The sequence below is a fragment of the Poecile atricapillus genome, chromosome 1, assembly GCF_030490865.1.
Source record: "Poecile atricapillus isolate bPoeAtr1 chromosome 1, bPoeAtr1.hap1, whole genome shotgun sequence".
Lineage (NCBI taxonomy): Eukaryota > Metazoa > Chordata > Aves > Passeriformes > Paridae > Poecile > Poecile atricapillus.
The window spans coordinates 14,003,181-14,028,140 of NC_081249.1; the positions used below are offsets into that span (position 1 = coordinate 14,003,181).

A 24,960-nucleotide genomic window follows, 5' to 3' on the forward strand; every position below is an offset into this window, starting at 1 on the left:
TCTATTTAAGAAACTTTAATAAAGCCATAGTGGTCATGCTGCCCTCATGTTCGTGTGAACAATATGATCACACTGGAGAATGATCCTGCTGACAATTGACCTATGACAAATTTTACAGCTGGCCCAAAATCTTGCCTAGAAGAGAATCTATAGGATTCTCTCCTTCAAGAATAAAAACTTAAGAATATAGTAAAAACAAACTAGAAGTTTTCATATTGAACTTATAAAGACAAAGATTGTGACTGGTCATATAATACAATATTCTTACCCTGGTGTGTTTTGTTTAGAGGCTGTATCTGCTTTTTTTCCCAGAAGGAAGCATTTAATTTCTTTTCTTTCAGCTAAGCCTGGAGTGCAAAGCACAGCAGCTGTGGTCCAAAGATAGTAGACTTACAGATGTGTGTTTTGCAAATGTGGAAAACGAAGTTCAGCCAGAGATGTTTCTTTCCATTACCTCAGAACTTGCTACCCTAGAAACATGAACAGCCTCCAAATTTCTCTTCTCTATTTTTTTATTTTCTTTTTTATTTTCCCCCTTTTTTTAAACAGTTGTATGTAAATATTAAACCAAATATAAAGGCTTCCTTCACATGTCCATCCCAGGCATTCTCCAGATGTAAGATTGTCTAATATAAAAACCAATTTTATCTCTTGGCAGAATATTAAAATTAACATTAACATTCACATTTTCACTGTCATTTTCAGCACCTTCATCTCAATGGACAACCAGATCTTCAGAGTAGCCTTTATCCTCCCACCAATCTGAATGAAGCAGTCTCTCTTTCAAAAAATTAATGTTTTTTTAAGTGTGTTCTCATCTTACTTGTATATAGGATGTAATTAAAAAAATATGTAAGAAACATAGAGCTAGAAACATAACCTTGCAACATTTGGGCAAATATGGAAAATATTTGAGCAGATTTGAGAGATACTAGATGTTTGTTTAGGAAAAATACTGCCAAGACAGCTTTCCAAATTTGTTTTGTGTGACTGTGACAAATTATAGTCTTTTTGTGGTAATGCGATATGGAAATTTGCAACTGAATCAACACAGTATCTAGAAAAATTTACATATCCCTTCATCCACACATGTCCACTATCAGTTCCTCAGATTGGTTGATATTTAGAGTTTTATGTGACTCAAACACATAGGTCATACATGAAGTGAAATTCTCAAATTGTTATTTGTCAAACATGCACATTTAGTAAAAAAATCTGAAGTCAAAATTTTCCAGCTTGTCTGACTAACAACATGCCCTGCTTTTCGAAACTGTCTAATTTCAGCCAAGTTTTCTATTGTTTGCCCTGAGACAGAAGCATTGGGATTTCATTTCAGTGCTGCCTTTACATTGCACTGCTTCTCAAATGAATATACTTTGTATGAGGTGGGACAAAAAGAGGTCTCATAACCCCCTGGGTGGCATTGCCTTGTAAGGGTTGAGAGAAATCACTGAAATCACTGGATGCCTCTGTGGCACTGAAAGGGAGGCCCAGCCTCATCAGGGTACTACTGTGCCCCCTGCTTGGGCAACATTAATGTGAGAGAGGATCTGTGTGAGTGTGCTAACTCAGAAAAATCCTCCTGCTTCCTATCTGGGATGAGAAGGCTCCTTCCATTCTGTAAAACATCAGCTTTCCCCATACCTGGCATTTATTTACACTCAAGGAAATCCTCCCACCTCTGGGCCCTTTGCAAGTCTGCCACGAGAGAAGAGTCACTGCAGACCTCCCACATAAGAGTGACACTGAGTCTTGTCTCTGGCATGACTTGCATTTTGGGGTGCTTGGTGCCCAAGAGAGCTTGTGAGGATGGAGCCCAAACTAGGGGGGTGCATTTTTAGTGGAGTACAGTCTGTGGAATTAAGTCAAGCCTCTACATGAAAATCCATGATTTTTTCCCAAAGTGAGAAGCTTAGGGAGAATACATCTGAGCAGTGCCAAGAGTTGTGACTGGTAATGCAACCCAGCAGCTCAAAGTATAGGTCTTCTGTACAACAGGTTTCATGCTGCATGTGTGGTTTCATCTTCTATGAATTATGCTGTTACATGACTATTAAAGCTCTTCTTGTTCCCTCTTCTGTAATTCAGGCTTCATTTTTTTCCAGTTAGGAGGCCAAGTCTCCATTGACTATAATGTCAAAGAGAATAATATGTTAATATGGAAAAAAGACTGTTTTGAATATGAGTATGATTTTGATTGTTCCCTGGTAAAATGCTATTGTTAAAAAAACCACAAACAACAACAAATGAAACAGCAAAGCACCTACATGATAATGTCCTTTCCCAAGCCTAAACAGCCCCTGTCTGGAAGGCAGAATTTAAGTTCTTGGTTTATAAATTGCTATAGCCAAGACAATAATGCATCATTTTCTGCTATCACATAGCAGAGACAAATCAGATAATGCAGATAAAATCTCCTTTCTACAGCTTAAAGTGAGTGAAAAGCAGAGATAAATTGCCATCCCAAAATCTGTGGCAATAGAAACAAGAGAGGGACCTCCTACTAAGATGAATATAATTGCAACTGGATTTCTAAGGCTCCTAGATTTGTAATTCCTAGAAAAATTAAGCAGGTTTCACCTAAAGCTATTTTTAGTGTGTACAGGTATATTTTGGTTATGGTGGGAACTGTTGATATGTCAAAGGTAATTTTTGATGGCAAGATATTGAAGAACACCAAATTGTATATATTATCACACTTGATGATAAGCAGCTGTAAGCCCAAACTAACATAAATTAAATGTGTATCACATTTTTCTGCACCCTGGGGAAGTTCAGAACAAAGTCATGCAGTGATTACACTTCCACCAGCATGCCATTAACAACTCCAGATGGCAGCACTTTAGCTGCAAACATCTCCAGGTGTAATGGAAAGGCTAAATATAACTAAACAGCAAGGCATGACCTAGTGACAGCCTAATTTGCAAAAGGAATGAGGAGACAACAGGACTGTTTGACTGAAGACATGAAAGAAATGGCTTAAGCCATGAACAGAATCATGTAAATATCAAATTTTCTTAAAGAAAGACATATGCACAATCTGTCTTTTCTTTCTGCATAACTTATCATGAAGATGAAAAGTGTATGCTCATTCAAGTGCAAGCTTATATGTATAAACTGGTAGAAAAACACTAAATTCCACTCAAAAAGAGATGAACCTTCTTCATTTAAGGCTTACTGTCATCCTCATAGGAAAGCAGAGGAATGTGTATTTGCCTTTCAGCAGATTTTTTCTCTGGTTGGTTGTTTGGTTAGTTTATTTGTATTAGACAAGATAATGGAACTTAAATATATGCCTCAGGAACTGATGATATTTTCATTTTTTGCTTATTGCCCACCAAGTGCCCTGGGACATCTTAAATAATTACCATCCATTTAAGACTGAATTTTATAGGATAATTTTATTTGCTCTGTCACTTATGTGCTAACAATCCTGTATCTATGGGCATGAAGTGGATGGACTGCTGCTGGCTTTAAATAGAAGTAGTGGTTTCTGTCAAATACATTTTACATCATTTTCAAAGAAGTTACCAAGCCTAGAACAGAGGTGAGGGTGCTACCAGGGCGGAAATGAATGACAGATGCAAAGCTCATTCTGTGAGAAGCTGTTATTACTTATATAAATTCAGGTAAATCAATCAGAAGTAATCACTGCCCAGTTGTCCTTTGCCAGTAGATGTGGTTGTACGGTGAAGAGCTCCTTCTGAGGAAAAAACAGTATCTTGAAGGCAAACCCCTTTTCTTTAACAATCTGTAAGTTTACAAGGTATTTTAGCACTGACATAACCTTACAGACTTAGCTGGACAGATTTCTTTTTACTGCAGCAGATAAAACTTGTGTGTCTTTAAATTGTCAGTGGTGGTTTTATTAGTGTATTTCAGTTCAGAAGTGTTGACAGTCTACAGGGATCATACACAATATAACGGAAACAGTCTTGAACATCTCTGGAAACAAACACAGAGAAAAGTTTCTATGATTGTTGAAACACTGAGGGGGATTCACAGTCTGAAAGTACAGACAATCCCTGAACTGTCTTGTCCATTGCTCCCAATGTGCTGTAGCTATGCTGCAGTCCTGTCTCTTATGAATTTTGCATTCATCATTTTGCTGTTGCCATCATCCCTCCCTCTAGCATGCATCCCAAAAGGAGGGTCTTCCTTCTTCCCTCTCTCAGAGCTAAAAGTCATCTTTTACCTCCCCAAACCGAAGGGATTGGTTCCTGCAGTGCCTTGCCCAACCATCTTTTGACCCTCCCACACTAGATGAATGCAAGGACGGCATGCTCACACTAGAATTACCAATGTGTCTCATGGTCAACATGCCTATGGAGGTGGTGAGAAAGAAGAGAAACTTATGTCTGTCGATGACCTGAGGTGTGTAAGATTAACTTTTTGAGACAATGGGGAACAGTCATTATATAACATCCAAAAGATGAGGCTAGCAGCTCTTCTTTGTCTGTCACTTGATTGTGGCTTTCAAAATAGTCAGGCAAAAGAGATATCATTCATGATACCACCACTCTAAAAATTAAAAAGAGGTTTACTAAAAATGTGATTTTCTGTCCTGAACACTGAAAAGGCAGGAGAGTGACTTCTGCTAATAAAAAACATCTTTTACAAAAATCCAGACTTGCAAGACCTGTACATCCCCTGAGGGGGATGCCTGAGGCACAAGAATGCCATGTCATCCCATTCATTTCCATCTGAGCTAAAAAATCAGGAAAACCTTACTAAATTAAGTAGAGTTTCAGGCTTATGAGGTTTATGGTTCAGACTCAAGAGATAAATCAGGCAAACATCAACACTTTGTCTGCTTATCCAAATTAACCCTCATAACTTCTGAAATTTGTTCATGGCTCATTTTCCCAATGCAGGAAGGGAAGTTAATGAGACACTTGCTTATATTAATCTCACTTCCAGTTTGACATATGTGGATAGCTAATACAATTTTAAAGATGCAATAGTTCAAGCACACTGTTGTGATAGGCAAATATTTATACATAATCATCTTGTTATATTAAGGAGTTTATTATTCAAATATTTTCTGCCTTTTGGGATATAATAACTTTTCAACTATCCAAAAGCAAAATCAATTATGATGACTTTTAAAAGATCTTTCTGTGAACAAATGTTCTGATACCAGAAAAGATTGTTGTTTGGGATTTATTTGTTGTAAAGGACTTGTGTATTTGCTGGATATTGAATGCCTTCATCTCTGCAGAGGCTTTTCTATTTGGAGTTCCATCCATGCTTGCCTTCCCTGTCATAGCCACAAGCCTAAATAGAGGAAGATGTTTATCATTTTCCATTTAGAAATTAGTATTCTGGTCCCTCTGCAGTGCATATAAAATGCTCGTTATGCTGGAGTTTCACTGAAGTAGAAGTGATTGTACCAAGGGAAGATTTCTCTCAATCAGGTTTGAAGTGCATGCCTCAGGGATGGGGGCATCATCTTCCTTTCTTGCACACAGTCACTCTTCTTATATCAACACCAATTACGAGGTAAGGTTCAAAGCTTGCCTGTGAGTTTGTTCGCATTCAAGCCTGCTGAGAACAACCTGTCCCTTCCTCTCAGCAGACTCTCTTCTCACATTAGAATTCCCTTTCCTTTTTGTATCCATATAAAATATACAGGAACCATCTCTTTTGGCCAAGGACCTTGAAAAGCCATGAGTTCTGGTTAGTTCGTAATTTTTTGAAGTATTCTTCTAAAAATAATCTTCTCTGTCCTTTTGATTAGACTGTAGACTTTTTGGAATTTGTGTTCTGCTATGCAAAATTTTTAAATGGGGAACATTGGCTTTTACTTAGTGTGCATAAAAGTTGGGGGGGAAGTTCTTGCATGCAGTAACTTCTCTTTAGGAAAAGTGGGAGCAGATTAAAATTTTCTCTATCTGGGTGAAAACTAAGGTTGCTAGAACTATTTTAACCTCTAATCTGTTCTCTCTGATAAAAGTGTTCAGGAGGGTGCCTGCATTTGGGGCCTCTGGTTCAGGTAATTTTAACCTGAAAATGATAATGTGCAAAAGGTTACACTGAGGAAAACTACGGCAGATTGTCAACGCAGGCCTGTGTTTTGTGGCTGAATGATGGTAATCTTATTTCTGCAGGAAACAAAATAAGTTTGTCTCTGTTGCAGCACAAGCAGTCTCAATCAGCAGATTTCTTTCTTGATATTCTCAGTTAATCTCAGTTACTTCTTTGTGCTGTTTTGCCTTCCATTTACCTTGTTAGGAAATTCCTGCTAACCTTCTGTGATAAAGGCAATCCCACATTAATTAACAGATGCCTAATTTTGTGCATAAAGTCACATACTGTTGTGGAACTGTGCCTGGTAACCTTCCTAGGAACCTCAGGAGGGGAAAGGTCTGTGAAAACTATCATGGTACACTCCTGTAGTTCAGCAAAAGTATATAAAAATTTGGGTGCTTATCTGTGGCAAACTTTTTTGTTTTTGTAAAATTCACTGAGATCTTTAGCAATTGGAAAAGGTTCTTAAAATAGCCACTTGCTTCTTTTCTATTTCAGTGGCTTTAATAAAAAATGACTAACAAACCGAACCAAATTATAAAAGTGTTGTCATCCACTTCTGATTTCTGCACTGTTATTGATCTACATTATTTTATAACTCTGGTGTCTGACAGAACCACAAGGTGACACACCTATCTGACAAAATGTACCCACAGCTTAACACTTTCATTTATTTTAGGAAAAATCCCAGTGCTGAGTGCTCTGAAATTCCATCAGGCTTAATAGGAAAACATGTTATTTAGTATTAAGTCAAGAGGAAGAATGAATTGAAGGGAGCACAACTGTTTTTAAAAGTTGGCTAGACTTGAACTTTTAACACCAGTGTTAAAATTTCATTGAACAACGGGAGAATATCTTCCCTCTTTGAGCTGCATGTAAACTATCATATGGCACATAAGGAGACCCGTCTTTCTTTACTTGACACCATTACTATATTCAATTTCATGCTTGCAAACATCATTTCAAAAAAGATGAGGCTAGAGGATATGTTCAAGACCCAGTAGGAGTCTTACTGAAAAATGAATGCAAAATTAGCATTAAAGTTTCTTGAGGCATCAGTGTTTCTTTGTTTTTCCTGTATGTTTTTTTCTTACTCCTTCTATAATAGTCCAACGCAATAGTTTATTCAGAATCTATATGGTTGGATAATTTTCTGTTTCATGGTGGAGACAATCTGTTTCTCTTTGTAGAGCCACTATTGTTGTATCGTGCTACTTACTAAGATGGACATTTTAATGATTTGTAGGAGAATATAAGTTTGGAGCAATTCCAATACCTTCACACTTCACTAAAAAGTTGAGTTTATAAGTAAACTTTACAGTCATGAATAGGCCAACCCAGACCCAGAACTGAATCTGTGCCAGGCAGCACTACTACTTACAGGGACCCAGAACTGGTAATGCTCAGGGCCAGTTTGGATGGGGCTTTGAGCAACCTCATCTTGTGGTATGTGTCACTTGCCACAGTGAGGGAGCTGGACTATAGGATCTTCAAAGGTCCCTTCCAACCCAATCCATCCAGTGAATCTTTGATTCTGTGATCTTGGTTGGGGAGCAAAGAGGAAAGTCCTGGCAAGCTGGGCTTTGCTTATGGGCTGTCAGGGAACGGGTATTCCTGGAGGTCTTAGGACTGCTGCTGTAAGGAGGATTTCCTCTGCCTTTCTGCCCACTCTTCCCCAGCAATACCTGCTTTCCAACATGTATCTTCCTTGGACTCACTGCCATCCTGCAAGGCCATGTGTTTTGCTGGCTGGAGCAATCTGCCCCCTCAGATACACTAGAACAGTAGAAACACTGTTCTCATGCCTAGAGCTGGCTCTGTCATCAGTGCAGTAGTGTGGGAAGAAGACTGGGAAAAACAGAAATATCTAATCAGCCTTACTCAGTACCAGCCCTCTGAAAACAGCCCAAATTCAACAGCAAATCTAATTTGGACACACTGCTTCCCATCAGTCACCAAACAGTCAGCTTAGGAGAGACTATGCCTCACGATCTAATCCTTGGCCTAAAGCTGTATGAATAATACCCTGTGCTGTCAGGGCCCTGAGGACAGCCCCAGTCTCACCTGCACCAACACAGGCACCTCAGGGCTCCCCATCCCTGCCCAGGGCTCCCCATCCCTGCCCAGGGCTCTCCATCCCCTCTGCCCAGGGTTCCCCATCCCCTGCCCAGGGTTCCCCATCCCCTGCCCAGGGCTCCCCACCCCTGCCCATGGTTCCCCATCCCCTGCCCAGGGTTCCCCATCCCCTGCCCAGGGTTCCCCATCCCCTGCCCAGGTTTCAGAACCCCACACCAGCCCCTGTCCCAGGGGTGCTGCAGCAGGACCTCCAGCTCCCCACAGCCCTGCCCAGCCATGGGCTCTGAGCCAGGCGCAGCTGCAGCTCCACATCCCAGCCCAGCCTCAGACCATTGCTGTCCCTGGCCCCAGGGAGATGCCTGCTGCCGAGGCTGCCCCGTTATCCTGTGGCTGCCCTGCTCCTGTCTGGGCTGGGCTGCAGGCCCTGCCCTGCTGTCCCCAGCACCGGGAGCCCTCCATGGTCCTGATCCATGGTGCTGGCTGACTGGGAGCCCGTGGTGCTCTCAGAGATGCTCTTGACTCAACTCTCCACAAGTGAATATTGAGATACTGTGAGCTTTTGAAAACGTTTCTCCGCAGAGTGACAGAATTGTAGGGGTTAGCAGGGACTTCTGGAGGTCCAAATCTCTGCCAAGGCAGGGTTGTATAGAGCAGGTGACGCAGGAATGTGTCTAGGTGGGTTTTGAATATCTCCAGAGAGAAAAACTCTGCAACCTCCTTGGGCAGCCTGTTCCAGTGCTCTGCCACCCTCAATGTAAACAAGTTCTTATGCATGTTAAGGTGGAACTTCCTGAGTTATAGTTTCTTGCCATTGCTCCTCATCCTGTTACTGGGCACCACTGAAAAGAGTCTGGCACCATTGTTTGGCACCCACCTTTGAGATATTTATATGCAGTAATAAGATCCCTGCTCAGTCTTCTCCAGATTAAACAAACCCAGCTCCCTTGGTCTCTCCTAGTAAGAGACATGCTCCAGACCCCTAATCATCTTGGTAATTCTTCTAGATTTTCAAGACTTTGGTGAATTATATTCCCCAATTCTGCAGCAAGAATCTCATAGGAGAGAATGTGTCTCCTCTGACCACATCCAGACCTCAAGAGGATATTCATCAGGCCTGATGAGTGCCAGGCTGCAGGAAGGCTTTACAATTCATCTTAGAAAGAACAGGAACTGAGGAAGAGTAACAATGCCAAAAGAGCAGAAATGCCTGCAAAATGCAGATTTGAATACATAAATGTTGAGCTTATCTTTGGCTGCCTAGCTCTATTCTTGTACAATAAAAAAAAGCCTAGATGAGAAAATCATTTTGAAATCAGAATTTTGAGAGGGGAGGGAAAGAGATTAAGTCTGTGTAGGGGAGAAAGAAAAGTGTAGTGTCCACTGGGTAGCCTGAAATATACATTCTAAGTATTTGCTTTTTTGTATTTCACCTTGTGGTCATGTTTATAAGCTGCTCCATCAAAACAAGATTTTATTATTTTCAGAAGTTTATGAAGCAAAGAATTGGAATAGCTGGAAACATACAAAATAGTCTAATGTCACTCAGTAGTTCAGTTATAAACCTGAAATAAGTAAAGTAATAATAGAACATCCACATTTACCACTTGAAATATCCTATCAGATTTTCTACAGGAGAGAAAAGCTTGAAACCAAATAAAATTACCTCCTGGGACCTTCCCAAGAATAATTCAAATAGCCTCTGAGAACATCATAGTAGGGGAAGGCACTGAACATCAGGCAATTGGTGATAATCTCTGGCAATCTTTAAAATGCACCATTTACGCAAATCATTGACAAAATGTCAGCTTATAACTTTACTGTTTTTTTCCCATATGCGTGTAACTAAATGTGTTGCTGCTGTTTATTTCTTGTTGCTGTTTGAAAGACTTCCTGCAGCCAAATATAAATTTTTTTTTGCTCTTGGCATTTAAGAGACTGCCTAATGTAAACAATTTATGTCCAGCTAAATTTATGTCCATTTTATATTTTCTCAATGATATAAAGATTGATCAATTGGAAATTAATTTAAATACTTCTTAATATTCTTATTGATCAGAAGGCACCTTCCTTAGAAGCTTCATATGCATAAATATGGAATTTCATATATATATATATATATGTCTTCCTATATATTATTTTAAGTATATAGTATTCATAAGTGCTCAGTGTTTTGTCCTAGTTTGGTGAGATTTGATCTTAAATTTGGCTTTGATTCTGGTATAATATAACTACATGACAAGGTAACTCCCCTAGTAGATCAAGGGAAGTCAGTTGATCTAATCTTTTTGAATTTCAGTAAAACTTTCAATAGTGTCTTTCTCAGGATCCTTCTGGACAAAATGTCCAGCACACAGCTGGATAAGCACATCATGGGATGGGTGAGCAACTGGCTCACGGGTCAGGCACAAAGGGTTGTAATGAATGGGGTGACATCAGACAGGTTACCTGTCACTAGAGCAGTTCCATGGGGCTCCATCCTCTGCCCTGTGCTCTTCAACATCTCCATAAATGACTTGGGTGCAGGATTAGAAGGGATCCTGAGCAGCTCTGCAAAACTGGGAGAAAGTGTTGAATCTCTGGTAGGCACGAAGACCAGAAAGACCTTGATAAATTGGAGGACTGGGCAATCACCAACAATGTGAAATTCATCAAGGCAAAGTGCTGGATTCTGCAACTGGGACAGGGCAACCCTGGCTGTATGGACAGACTGGGGAATGAGAGGCTGGAAGATAGTGCTGCAGAAAGGGACCTGGGGATCCTGGTTGATGAAAAGTTGAACATGAGCCAGAAGTTCCCTGGAAGCCAGGAGGGCCAGTTATGTCCTGGGGATCATCAGGCCCAGCATCACCAGCCAGGCAAGGGAAGGGATTGTCCTGCTCTTTCTGGGGCAGCCTCATCTTGAGTTCTGGGGGTAGTTTTGGGTGCCAAAATACAAGAAAGACATTAAGCTCTTAGAGAGTGTCCAAAGGAGGCCACGAGGATGGTGAAGGGCCTTGAGGAGAAGACATAGGAGGAGTGGCTGAGGTTCTGAGGTTGTTGGTCTGTTCAACCTGGAGGAGACTGGGGAGACCTCACTGCAGTTCCAGCTTCCTCATGAGTGGAAGAGGAGGGGCAGGCACTGATCTCTTCTCTGTGATAACCAGTGACGGGACCTGAGGGAATAGCCTGAAGTTGTGTTAGGGGAGGTTTAGGTTGGATATTAGAAAAATGTTCTTCACCTAAGAGAGTGGTTTGGCACAGGGACAGGTTGCCCAGAGAACTGATCACAGCACCAAACCTGACAGAGTTCAAGAAGCATTTAGACTATGCTCTCAGGCACATGGTGGGATTCCTGGGGTGGTCCTGTGAGGGATCAGGACTTGATAATTCTTGTGTATCCCTTCCATCTTGGCATATTCTGTGATTCTGTGAAATCTGTGTACAGGAGAACGGTGACATCAGCATAGCTTGAGTGCTGATCACATCAAGTTTGCAGTGGGTGAGGACATGGGATTCTTCTTGCTCAGCAAGGGATAGGTGCTTTGCCACAGTTGAATTGCAGCTCATGATGTGCCAACTGACTTTCCTGGTTAGCCCCAGGAGATTACAGTGGAGTTATTGAGCCTCAACACCATGCAAAGTGTGCAGGTGCTAGAGTCTTTGCCTCTCCACAACACTTTAGGGTTTCACTATGAGTCCCTTGAACACCTCCACGCAAGTGTAGATGGTTTGTCATATGTGTTGATTTTGCTGGGAGCCAAACTGAGACTGGCTTTCAGATTTAACAGTTTTGGATGACTCACTCTTTCAGAGAAGCAGCTGCAGGGTATTCAGGAATAGGCAAAAATGGCAATCCAGTGACAAATGTCGTCATGGAGCTGACAGGAATTGCTAAATATGGTGCATCACCTGGCAGGTGAATAGATATGGCAAGCCATTAACATTAAAATACTTGGACATGTTCCCACAACTCCTAGTATTCCTAGCAAAAGAATAAAAAGATCTGACCTTAGGACTTCATAGGTAAATAATTACCCCGCTGCATTTGGAACTAAATTTAAATATGTATGTTCCTGTTATTACCTAAAGTATTTTAATCTTTAATTTTGAGCTTTGGATCTTTGTATCCTTAATGGTAAAGTATCTTTAGAGATGGCACTCCGGACTTCAGTAGAGATGTGCCAGCTGCTGGCGTGTCCTGTCAGTGCATAAATTGCTGAAAGGAATGGCCTTTGCTATTTGTTTAGAATGTGAACTAATGTGGCCAGCCTACCTGCCTGCCTGCCACCCTGTCATTTCTGTTACCTCTACTGAGCTGCAGAAGAATGGAACTATAAAACAGGCATTGACTCTCTTCAGCCAGATTTTAAGAAAATAAAAGAGTAAAATTCAAAAGCCTTATTTTTCTCATTGTTAAGGTTCTGCTGTCCTAAAAGCCCTCCTTCTTAGGAATATCTGGGGTATAGTGTGAAGATTTCTCCACTGGATACATGAGAAGACATTAAATCTTCCATTTGGCTGCTGACACCAGGTTATGCAGGCTCCACTGGAATAAATCTGACTTGTAGCCTGTTTGCCATGTTTAGTGAGTAGCCCCAAGCTCCCAGTGGACTGTCTTTTCCCAATAATCTCTAGTTTAGTTGTGTGATTTTCTTTTCTTAACAGACCTATGCTACAAAAAGCAAAAATTTTGCAAAGTCATGCCTTCCTGAGGGATAAAGGTCATGTTTTAATATATTGCAATAGAGGCTCCAGCTGGAAGCCAGGACAACAATTTACAGTCTTGTTTTACATACACTTTTAAATAACATAGGTGATGGTATCCAGGTAAGTACACTCAGAGAAGAGTGGACAAATTTCCAATATGATCAGAAAGCCTCCATGAACTGAAGTCTGTTGAGACAGAGATTTGATCTCCTTCAACCCTGTCCTCCCTCTTCCCCTTTCTCCCTTAACTGCTTCTCACATGTCTGGAGATAAGGGACACCTTGTGACAGCTGTTTAAACCACACCAAGAACTCATCCAGAAACTGAAGCCTGGGTTTGTCAGTGTACAAAATATAATGGTTAAAAGCAGTCCAGGGGATTAATGGGAAGAAGATGGCTGGCAGCATATTAAGCCCCATGTTGTGGCTGTAACCTCCTCACTGGGTGGGCCCCAAACTCCCAGAAGTAGGAGGGCATATGAGAACAAAGGATGATTGTGTGCCTTCTCTCTCCTTCCACTCCCATCCAGTATCTGCTAGTGGCTGTCCTCAGAAAAAAGATACTGTTTTGGAAAGTCCTTTGGAAAGATGCAACCTGGTATGTATAAGTTTTTTGGCAGACCTAAGCAGAGGACTAAGGGCAAGCAGTGCTGAAAATAAATTGTCTTTTCTCCCTCAGAAGCTGTCTCTATCTTTAAGGTTCATGGAAAAAATGTTGGGTTTTCTTTGCTGTATTATTCCTCTTTGGTAGAGAGTATCCTTCCAGTACCAGCTCAGCCTCTTTCCTAGACACAAATGGAATTTTTCTTTGATTCAGTGGCCACTGTTTGACACAAAGGACTATAGCTAATCTAAGGCAGGTAGCAAAACCACCCATTTAAGATTCCTGTATTTTAGGACTTGGTATTTAAGACACTCATATAGGCATATGGATTGAGACTTGTAAAGAGAATAATTTGGTCTAAACCTGTTTGGAAAGAAAGATTTATATTGATATTTTTGTCTAATATGAACATATATCTCAATGATCTACTTAACTATATACCTGAATATTTCTAAAGCTTTCTAAGACAGAACCTTCTACAGACTGTGTGAAATTCTATTACTATAACTGGGTTTTAGACTCTTTTCCTTTCTTCTTTCTAATTGCATAACATCATCTCTTGAAATGGTGTTTTAAACAAAAGGCAGTCTTTGAAGCAATGTGGGCTTTTCCCCAACACCTACACTAATACCTAAAAATACTTTTAAAATTATTCAAGAGGGAAGCTTTTTAGGGTGAAATTCTTCAGATACATTGTGTTTTGCTTTTCCAGGACTGAGTCAGTTTTTTATTCACTGTAGTGCTTTCGGTTTGTGAATGTTGCTTTCATTTCTACATTTGTGGAGCAAAGCAAAAAGATGCCTGCTTGTGATTTGATCAATGTAATGGCTTTAATCCCATACTTTGGGGGGGGAGTATGTTTGATCATGAGAGCTGGAAGGCATACCCTATTCAATCCATGAAAAGTCAAAAAATATAATAGTTAAGTTCCTGCTAATTAAGTAAGTCGTGACTGACCAAGAATCATCCATGGTAATCTGTGATGGTGCCATGAAAAATGCATTGTAATTAGGTAGCACAGCTTGAATATGAATTAGCATTATTCAACAGATGCATGCCTTTTTGTTGGTTCCAAGTATCAAACAGTTTTTCACTGAAATGGAAAATCAAGAAACAACAACAACAACAGCAACAAAGGAAAGAAATTTACACAATGCTCCAACATTTCATTATTAAAGAAATAAATTTTTTTTTTTATTTATTATTCATTATTCAAATCTTCTTTTAAGGAAGACTAATACTCCATTCCAGAGAAAATACTTAATTTTAGGGAAGAATGTTTAAAATGGAAAGGTTTTTCCTTCAAAGTTGCATGTCTTTTCATCTCTTCCATATGGGAAAAAATGAAAATATGAAAATATCTGAATGCATATGAAATTAATTAATCTTCAGCCCACATCCCTCCTGAAACTATAAGCTCTGTTAAGATGCTACAGACAACATGACAAGAATTACATGCCTCGTATGCAAGGAGTAGTGCTTGAGGAGCATTTGATGATGAGGAGCATTTCATAGGCATAATATGCTTGTCTAGTCTGTCTAAACACCCTTGATTACTCTTATATTCCCTGTCCCTGTAAAGCTGTACAAAGGGGTTTAGATTGGTAGCTTTGCAAATACCTGTTTGTTTCAAATGTTCACTTCAGTTAAAGGGATAATTCCTATCTCAGAATTTTGTTTTCCTGACTTCCTGGTTGGGGTGTACATGCTGGCAGTAGTGGTGTATGTATGTATATGTATATATACAGCTGTGTGTCTGTATTCGCAGGGGGGATGATCCTGCAGAGGTGAGCAGAGAATGCACAGAACTCAACATCCACACTAACAGCCTCTTAAAGATGCACTTCCACCCTGCTGAATGAGTGTCCATGAGCAGTGGAGCACACTCAGGGCACCCCAGTTTAGTTTCATCCCAGTGAACACAGTCTCTGTGCTTTGAGATTGCCCTGCAGCGAAAAGCAAAATGACGTAATGGGGACTGCTCAGGAGAGTCTCTTCAAAAGCAATCCTGTCCCCAGTTAAAATACCAGTGGAGATTTTCAGACTGAGGTAGAGAATTAGTCAGCCCAAGGGTTGTATTCAAACACCTGGAAAAAAGTATTTCTCAACAGTGATAGACTGCTGCATCATTCATTTGCTGAGCTGGAACACAAGGTCTGTATTTTTAATTCTACAGAAGAGTCCAAGGTTTTGGTTAAAATGCTTTTAGGTCTTAATACGCCACTGAAGTGTAAGACCCAGGGAGGTTTCATTAAACCAAATCTCTTCTGCTTCAGCTTCTAGCTGTATCCTGCCATGTTTAATAGGAAAGCTAACTATCCTACCCTGCAGAAGAGGCTTGAAGGCCTGGAGATAATGTGGCACAAAGCTGCAATAAATATGTTTTCTGCACACCATTCCAGTCCAGGCGTGGCACCAGTGGAGGGCTTGCATTTTTCTTACTTTATCACTTTGTATAGGGCCATGTGGGTTATGTGCTCTGCCTGCTGGCTTTCTCTGGGAGTTAGAACTCCAGCTCTCTGATGTTCCTCGAGTTGAAAAGCTCATTTTCATTTCATAACTACAGCTCTCCAGCCTCCTGCTGACTCAGCCTTTCCTCCTGCAGTATGAAATGTCATGTGGACACAGTCATTTTCATATATCCTTGTTCAGACTTTATTATAATTTATTATTAGCTGTATTAAGTCTCTCATACATAAGTCTCAAGCAGCTTACCTATCAGTATGGTGACTGAGTGAGCAGCTGAGAAAGCATGTCAGTAATTTCTTTCTCTCATCTTCTTAATATCAAATATTACAATTATTGCAATTCATTCTTGGCACCCACATTTTTTTCATTAGCAACATACTGTTCACACCTCTTTTCTTGCTACCTACTGTAATCAGAGAAATGAGGAGCTAATCACTTATCTGTGCACCGTAGTAGAAATGAGTAAAATGATCGCAGTTTGGGAACTGCTGTTACACACACATGTAAGTGATGCATAACATAGTTATACTGATAGAAACAAATTATTCCTGGACAAAAATCACTTGTGATTGCTCTGAATAAACTACAAGTTGTCTATTGTGTTCCAGCTGTGACATAAACCTACTTTTTGTTGAACAAGTAGTTTATTTTTTAATCCCTAACTCTGATATAAGTTGCACAATTTTAAACACATGCTTGATTTTAAAAAGATTTTTAGGCTTGGATTCCTTGTAATATTATGGACTTTTGAGCATGGATTTTTATTTTAAAACAGAATATTGCTCAAAGAAGACCCCATCTTTACAGCACTTCAGGCTGAAATATTTTCTACATGGAATACCTAACTGGGTCACTATGAAACTCTGAGTTCAGCAATCATAAAAGTTCACAACATTCAAAATTCAAACTGAAAAATTATATTAACTTCAGTAGAATTTAGGGGTGTGTCTATTATTTTGAACATTATTTGAGGTTGGTAAGTATTCAGAATGTGTTCTTTGTTTTGGCTATGTAGAGTACCTGCACATAAACCATGAAAGGCAGTCTAAAGGGCCTTTGTGTTTTCTCAGCAAGGTTATCTCAGCAAGTTGGGAGCAAAGAGCTTCAGAGTCTTCCAGGTGCCATACCTCTTAGATGATGTGTTTCAGTTCTTTCTCCTCTACAGTGCACCTGGCAGCAGAGGCTCTCCTGGTTCAGTGGGTTGCAACTTTAAGGTGTTCCCTAGAAGAAACTTCTTGCTTCCTGGCAGTGCTCATTACACACTTCAAGATAGCCTTTTCTTCAGGACCTGGTGTATTTTGTATCTCTTCACAAACAAACAGTGAAAAGGTAAAACATCTGTACCAATAAAAGCCTGTCCATCCTATTTTTATTTTAGCCTCTCCTTGCAAGTCCTGGTTGGTTCCAAAAGTGCCTCTCCTATAGAGATCCTTTCCCTGAGTTATGTGACATTTCTCATCTTCCTCTTTGATTAGTGATCACTTACCCCTGAATACAAAAACTCTAAATGGTGGCTTTAAGATGAACTCCAAAGACTGGGAAAATATAAGCCTGAAAGAATAAGTCTGACATAAAAAAATATGTCTGAAACCAGAGAAACAGTTATTTTTGAGGTGGTTAAACAGAGATTTTCACATCAAGGTCCTTTTTCAGTTCATTCCTTAATTTTCTGTTTGGTTTTCAGCAGATCTGAATTACAATAAGATGCCTCTGCCTTCCATCACAACTGGCTGTCAACTCTCTTGAAAGGTAGGCTATATGTTGAGAGTTGCATTTGTTGATACATCACAAATTATCTTTTTGGTAGAAATACTGAATATACTACAGAGCTTCACCTAAAGAAATCTGAGTACACTTGGAGGCTGTCAACAATCGGGTGAAGATTCTAAGTACAGTAACTTAGCCACTTGTATCACTCATAATTAATTTTTCTGTACTGTTTTATGTGTGAATAATAAGACTGCAGATATCTGCATTATTTTTTCAAAAAGTAACCTGGAAAGCACACATACAACTTTGTTTCAGATAGCTCTGCAGAGGAACCTCCTCTGGATCCTGAATTAAAATATCCCCATGGAGAGTGTGGCGGGAGCAGTCGGGTGGGCCCTGGGGACATGAACACCCTGTGCTTATCATAACAGCACATGGTCTGGGCATCTCACTAACATCACTTTGAAAGACTGAACTGTGGAGTTAGATTGGGGAAAGCTTTACCCAGTGCTAGAGTTTACTTCCCTGCCATGCAGGAGAGAAGACCCAATGGTCTTCTGTGGCAGCGGGATCAGAGTCCCAGTCATGAGACAGGCAGTGGCATTCGAACCTGTTCAGTCTTGGAGAGGCATACATGAAGAAGATGATGGCTTTTCCACAGCTCATGACTTACTTGGAGTAGATTTATTTCTTGCTTAGCTTCTCTCAGGAAAACACTGCTTCATGTATTATGGAAGCATCAAGGATACTGTCTTGCCTGTGCTGTTTAGTAAATGACATAGTGGTTCTTGGTAGAATATAGATGTCAGCATGACTATTGAAAATGTCCAAGGATGTCATGTCTCTCCCCTTGCATGCAGGGGAGACATGGCATTCTATTAATGATCCTTTCTTTCACAACCAAATTCCAGTCATGTTATATAAAGATGGGACAGAAAAAAAAAATAGCCCTTCATTAGAAGTGGCCTTGTCTGCTGTACCTATGGCATACTAGACTTATTTAAATAACATTGTGGATTCTTGGGGAAAACAGAACCTAGAGATGCAGCTATTATTTCTGCTGTAGTGTGGCAAGGACTTTGCTGCTGTGAATAATAACAGCCATGTTGATGGGTAGGTCTAAATTAAAAGTGAAAGAGGTTATTCATTCATTGCAAAATTCCACCTTAATGTGAAGATGAAGGCGTTTGGGGAGTTTTTGCATTTTATTTTTGCTTTTAGGCCTATGTTCTATTCAGGGCCGTGTTAAAGTTGGAAAATTGTTAATGTGATGACAGATCAGCAAAGTTTTAAACTATTTGAGTTCCTTTTTTACTTCTCCTCTCCTAGGCAATTAGAAACTCAGTGGGGGATTTTCCTTGGTGCAAAGTGCCGAATCTGATGTCTAAAAGAAAGTGGTAGCTCTCCAATTTTTTTGCATAGATTGGTCAAAATTAATCAAAGTGCTTCCTTGCTGTAACATCTGAGGTCCTTACCTGTTTGGAATTAGAAGATATCCTTGGTGTTTGAGAATGTTATGCAGTGACAAGCATCAACTGATACAGGTTCTTAGGGGAGTATAAACAGCGTATTTGTATGGGCAGGGATTGGTGGTGAATGCAGGTCAGTGGTACAAAGTGCCTGAGCTGTTCTGAGTGCTTTGGATGGTTTCATGGCTTCAGGGACTCCGTGCTACCAATGCTCAGTGTACTCCTTGCAGCCCACATATGTTTTACTGATAGAAAATGGAATTCACCCCTGCCCGTAGCCACATAAATGACCGTGCTTAAAAAATGCTTCTTGCTTTGCTACTGTCAGAAGGAGTAACAGTCACTGAGCCACTCTGTCAAAATGTAGTCGTATGACTGACTGCAGGTGTAAAGAGGGAGGGTGCAAGTAAGAAGAAAAGAATTTACTTCCATCTTGAATTATGTATAAAGTAATTTAATGAATCCAAGTTGCAGAACAGGCTGATCTGTGTGCCGGAAGATATTAATCCAGACACAAATAATGGAGAATGGATACTCAAATATCCTTGAAATTAGCCTCCATAAAAAGGCCTTTTTATTTACTTTTTTTTTTCTCCTTTGGAAAAAAAAGTATTTCTTTTCTCTGCTATATGTAAATTCAAAAATGTGTGTTCAGTTGTCCTGATGCACTTACTTTGTTTTAATTTATGTCAGTTCCTGAGGAGCAGAATATGAATTTTGAATCTGTTTTGAACTTTGTGTTCAAAATAGAAAATTCAAGAAGGTGAACTGTTAAAAAGCTTTCATCTTCCATTATTATGGCCCTTGAAGCTAGAAGTCTTCACAGCAGCATGCTGAGAATGTCAGAAGGAATCTGTCCTTTAGTCCTTCCCCTGGATAAATAGCTGTGGTGTTCGGGAAAATGCAATTTGAAATCTGGCTAAGGAAAAGAAAAAGCAAACAAGCAGGAGCTTTATTTTTAAGGAGGGATGGTGCTTGGAACACTCAAGGATCTGCAGCAGGAAAGAGAAGTAAGGCTAATAAGTGGTGAGATTATGCATCAGCATTCAATTAAAAGCAAAGCTGAAGTTCAATAACTGTAATCCTAACATGTCAAGAAGAACAAATACTTGGGACTTAGTTGTAGCTGGGTTCATGAGTAGAACTTCAGCTTTGAACTAGAAGGTCAATTTTCTATACCAAGAACATATAAATAAAATATTTTTCCCTTAAGGAAAATTACCAGTGCCTTATAGCTGTGAGGTACATTATTTAGTCTTCCCACCTGAAGACCAGACCAGACTAGCTAGAACTAGGCCAGTATTTCTAATGGGCAGAAACCTTTCTTGGCATTCTTGGAGTTTTATCTTCACATATTTATTCTTACACGAGAAAGCAAGTGAAACATTATTTCCTCACGTGAGGCAGTGATTCTGAAGGAGAGAAGTGAGGAAACAGTGCGAGAAGCTTCAAGTGACTGTGAGACAGGCAAGACATTTAACATTGTAAATTCAGGTTAAAAGATTGGTGCATAGTGATGTGGACAGCTTGGGACAGAATGGAGTGCATGCTGTGTTGAAAGTCAAAGATACAGTGAGAGCACTGCCAACTTATGTTAATTAGATACAACATATATTACTGAATATGTTTAGTCCTTCCTTTCCTTGATCCCAGCCCCATGTTTGTTAGAGGCCTCTGGTGCCTGCAAGCTGGTCTATGTGCAGAATCACAGAAGGAAGAAGTAGACTGAAAAGTTCTCCAGTAGGAAAAAGTTTCAGGACTGATGAGAAGTGCGGGGTGATGTAATACTTTGGTGAGTTCCTGGAGGTGCACCACCTTCCATCCTGTGAAACAAGGGCAGTGGTATTTCCTCTGAGTGTGTTAGGGGGGACCTGTAAGCAAGACAGCAGCAGTAGGAATGTGCTATGGGACACAACTGCAAATGAAAAGAAAACCTCTTTGTAATTCTGCCATGTGTTGTCATTTTCCATGTGTTAGGAATGTCTCTTTCTGTCCTACATCTTTCCCCTCTCTCTTGCACACAGGCCCAGGATTAGCCACCTGCCCTGACTTACAGGGTATTTCCTCCATTGAGTTACAGCCATGCCACCAGCAGGTCTGAGGACAAACCTTGGCAGATGCTTGGGAATACAAACAGAAGAAAAGTTTGGGGATTCTTTCCCTGGTCAAATTAATTTCCAAGAAGTTGATATGAATCCATTTACACTTACTTTATAGATATACATTTCACCATTTGTGTTTTTGAAATATTGGCACTAAATTTTTGGCCAGGGAAGGATCTGTGAATGTACTTTGACATTCCATGAAAGTGTCATAACTATTATTCTGTAAGAGGCCTGTATTTAAGCCTGGTAATTGCTCAGATGCTAAAGGCCACAATAGCTGAAACATTAAATTTCTGCCATAATTCTAGATTGACTGACTAGATAAATCATGTTGTACTGTTTCTACTCCAGAATTAGATGTCTTCCAGGTCCACAGACAGTTTTCTCAAATAGTGCATCAACGTTTCTGCCATAGTCATAAAAATGATGGCAGGGATATGGAAATTATTTTTTTTTTCTTCTCATAGCCATTCCTGTAATTAAATATTGTTTGCAAATTAAACTGTAGAGTTGTAGAGTTTTAATTTACAGGCAACCAGTTACAGTAACTAAAAAGGCTGGAAGAGATAAAAAAAAAGAAAAAAAGATTTATAGCTTCTTTATAGCTTCCCCTTTAAGTGTTTACGTAGAAATCTGTGTTTCTAGAGGTAAAGCTGTTTATTTCTGTGGTGTGTGAGCTTTAGCTGACATATGTGGGACATGCATGTGAATGCCTGCACAGGCATCAATTGTGACACCATTGCAGAGACAAAATAATCCACTGACAGCTAGGTATCTGGAAACAAGAGTTTCAAAGATGAGGCTTTGATACCAGTGACAGAAGGATGTCAATGGATTCTAAGTAGTCCTACAAGACTTGTCAGATGTGCCACATTAAAATTAAAATTTAGTGAACGAGGATGAAACTTTAATGTAGCTTCAATGCCCTGACCTAGATAAAGTTGTTAATTTTTGATTTATAACTGGGTAGAGAATTTTAATCTGCATTAAAAATATTTTTTTTTTCCATTTCTGTGACAATAAGCATCTTCTTTAAATACTGAGAATCTTAGACCAAACTCTCATAATGTAACAGTGGCACCAAACTTATTTCACCTCAACACTGGGTTCAAAATTTGATGTATCCTCTGGATTCTCCCATTCAAAACTTCATTGTTTGCTCTCTCTCTTTCTCTGCACAAATCTGATTGTGAATAGACGTGTTTTGGATGCCTAACAACTGCTGTGATTCTTGGTCTTAAATGGGATTCTTGCTTGCTTATATGAAGACTCAATTTTTCCTCAAGCTCTTGCCTCTCTTCTACTCTTGTCTCCTACAATATCACCTTGCCAGGAGGTCCCGTTACCTGCAGATATCCCCTGACCTAATTAATGGCCTGCCAACTGCACACCAAACATTTTTTTTGCAAAATCCACACACCTCAGAATCAGATGGGTTCTGTTGAAGCAGTGTCTTCCTCTAGAATGGGGTGAGGTTGTGTGCTTTCCTCCCGGAGCGGATCCGTGGCTGGGTGGCGCTGATGGCCCCGTGTCCTGCGGCCGGCCCGAGGAGCTGCCCGCGGCTCTGGGGAGCTCGGCCGGACACTCCGGGTGGCAGCAATGGGACAGCTAAAGTGCTGCATTGCCCTCTAGTGACAGGCTCCTAATTAGCTGCTTTCACCTCACCTTTCCGAGTTGATCCAGGTGTTGCCTCCACTGGATTTCTACACGTCCAGGCAGGGGTAGCACAGCAGTGCAGAGTAAAGATCTGGCTCTGGAAATGGACTCCGGGAGTCCCTAAGGTGAGGTTTGGTTGTGTAGAGACACTGAAAAAAAACTCTGGCCCATCCTAAATTTTGTGTTATTGGTTTCCAGACCAGAGAAGCATTGATTTCCTACCTGCCAACATCACGTATTCAGGCTGCCAGGAAGAGAGGGGTTTGCCTCATCTGTGCCCGTCTTGCCATTAATGCCTATTTTTGAAAGCAAAAGTGAGCCTCCAGTTAAAGCCCATCCAACAGCAGCCACAATTCTCAACTACAGAATTACAGATAAGAACTGAAAATGTTTTCAGATTTTGGAGGTATGGCAAATAACTCTTTTTTCTTTTTGCTAATAAAAAGTGAGGCAGTTGGATCTGAGATCACTAGAGATACAAAAACATCTAGTAGCAAGAAGGGATTTATAACTTCACATATAGAGGAAAAGAACAATTTAAAGAGGCCATCAAGCCAAGGTTTTTACTAAATCAGTGAGGTTACATTAGAAAAATATAGCTTATTTTCTGCTTACTTTTGTAATGTCTTTGAATTTGGACATTTCTTGGCAGCTTCTTAAGCTATATGATATAATTCCAGACAATTAGACAGCAGGTCAAAGGAAAAGGATTGATTTTATGATGATTTTTTGAAGGTTATATATCTATTTTTGTTCCAAACTGGCACAAAGTCACAGCGTTATAATTCTGTTAGGTGAAAATGTTTGAATCAAAATGTCAGTTTTCAAACCGGGAAAGGAAGTATTTTGATTGCTTTTTCTCTTCCATGTTTTCCTTTTGAAATTGGCATGGACCCTCTTTAAAATGTCATTGAAATAAATGCTTTTCTGCAAAACATTTTAGACTTACCAAAAAAAATAGTCTGATTGACTTTAATATACATGGCTATTTCTCTGTTCAAAAAAATCCTGTTAAAGAAATACTTATTTTGTAAATACTGTTTACATTTTCTGATTTATGACTAGTTTCTTTCTCTCATTCTTTCCCAATTTGTGCCTGAAGTTTCAAAAATTGAGTCCTCCACACTTTGGGAGAACACAAAAACAATTAAATCATAGTCCCATTACAGTCAGTGGCAAATAAATGCCTCATTGGATCACACATTTCAGCCATAATGGTATCCCAAAGGACATTAAATCTTCTGTCTATTTTTTGTATTTGAGTGATGTTGTCCTGAACTTGTCCTGCAGATTATTTTCTCTTACTTCTCTTATAGCATAGCAGCTCAGTCAGACTTTGTTTCTTTCTTAACAATGAACTCCTTCCCAGTATGCCAGGCTGAACCTTCTTTCAGACAAACTGTCTGGGGGAAGGACCTCTACTGAAGACTAAAAGTTTTGGTTTATCCATCCCTCCAGTATCAAAACTGGAAGAGGAGCTTTTTGAGGTCCTCTGCTTATGACTGAGATGGAAAGGAGTGAATGTGACAAACTCAAGATATGGACAAATTCAGCTGCACAAAAAAAGCAAGAAAAGAATAATACCCATGTGCCAGCTCTGCCTTTGACCTTTGGCTTCGTCTGTCCTTTCTAGCTTTACTGTATGCAGAAAGCACTCCTCTCAGTGTGTGGAGGTGATACTCAGTTGTTTCAAGCTGAAGTTATGAAAAATCAAGTGGTTTTATGTTTTAGTTATGAAGACACAGAATTTTAAAGATGTTTCTATTGCTTTTGTATTTCTCTTGGTCATTATTTTCCTAAGTTAAAAATAATACATTTAATTGGGCGATATCATTATTCAGTCCAGATGTGTGTGTGATATCTTTTTTATAGGTCTGTGATACCTTAAAGATAAATAGAAAAGCACCTGAGGTTGGGAAAATTCTTCTAGAACCTGACTATTTTCAGTGGGCTTCAGTTTTTCCTTAGAAGACTATTGGGACACTGAGACCATTTAGCCTGTGCTCACATTAAGCCCCATCTGAAGCACTGTTTTAAAGGACTGGCATTATCTTTCCAATAATTTCTTCACTCTGTTGCTCTTTACCTACATGCTATGATTCCCCATTGACAGTACTGAAGAACAGTCAAAAACCTCTTTTTCTAATATCTAGCTC

At 39.9% G+C, this 24,960-nt stretch overlaps 1 long non-coding RNA gene across 1 annotated transcript in view; it reads left to right on the forward strand.

Moving 5' to 3' along the window:
- The window catches only part of LOC131574127 (uncharacterized), a 260,595-nt gene that overhangs the window by 25,364 nt on the left and 210,271 nt on the right, over nt 1–24,960 (forward strand). Inside the window, exons 2-3 of the long non-coding RNA XR_009276385.1 lie at nt 17,030–17,193; nt 17,552–17,613. This is a non-coding gene — a long non-coding RNA (uncharacterized LOC131574127). The remainder of the gene's footprint in view (nt 1–17,029; nt 17,194–17,551; nt 17,614–24,960) is intronic.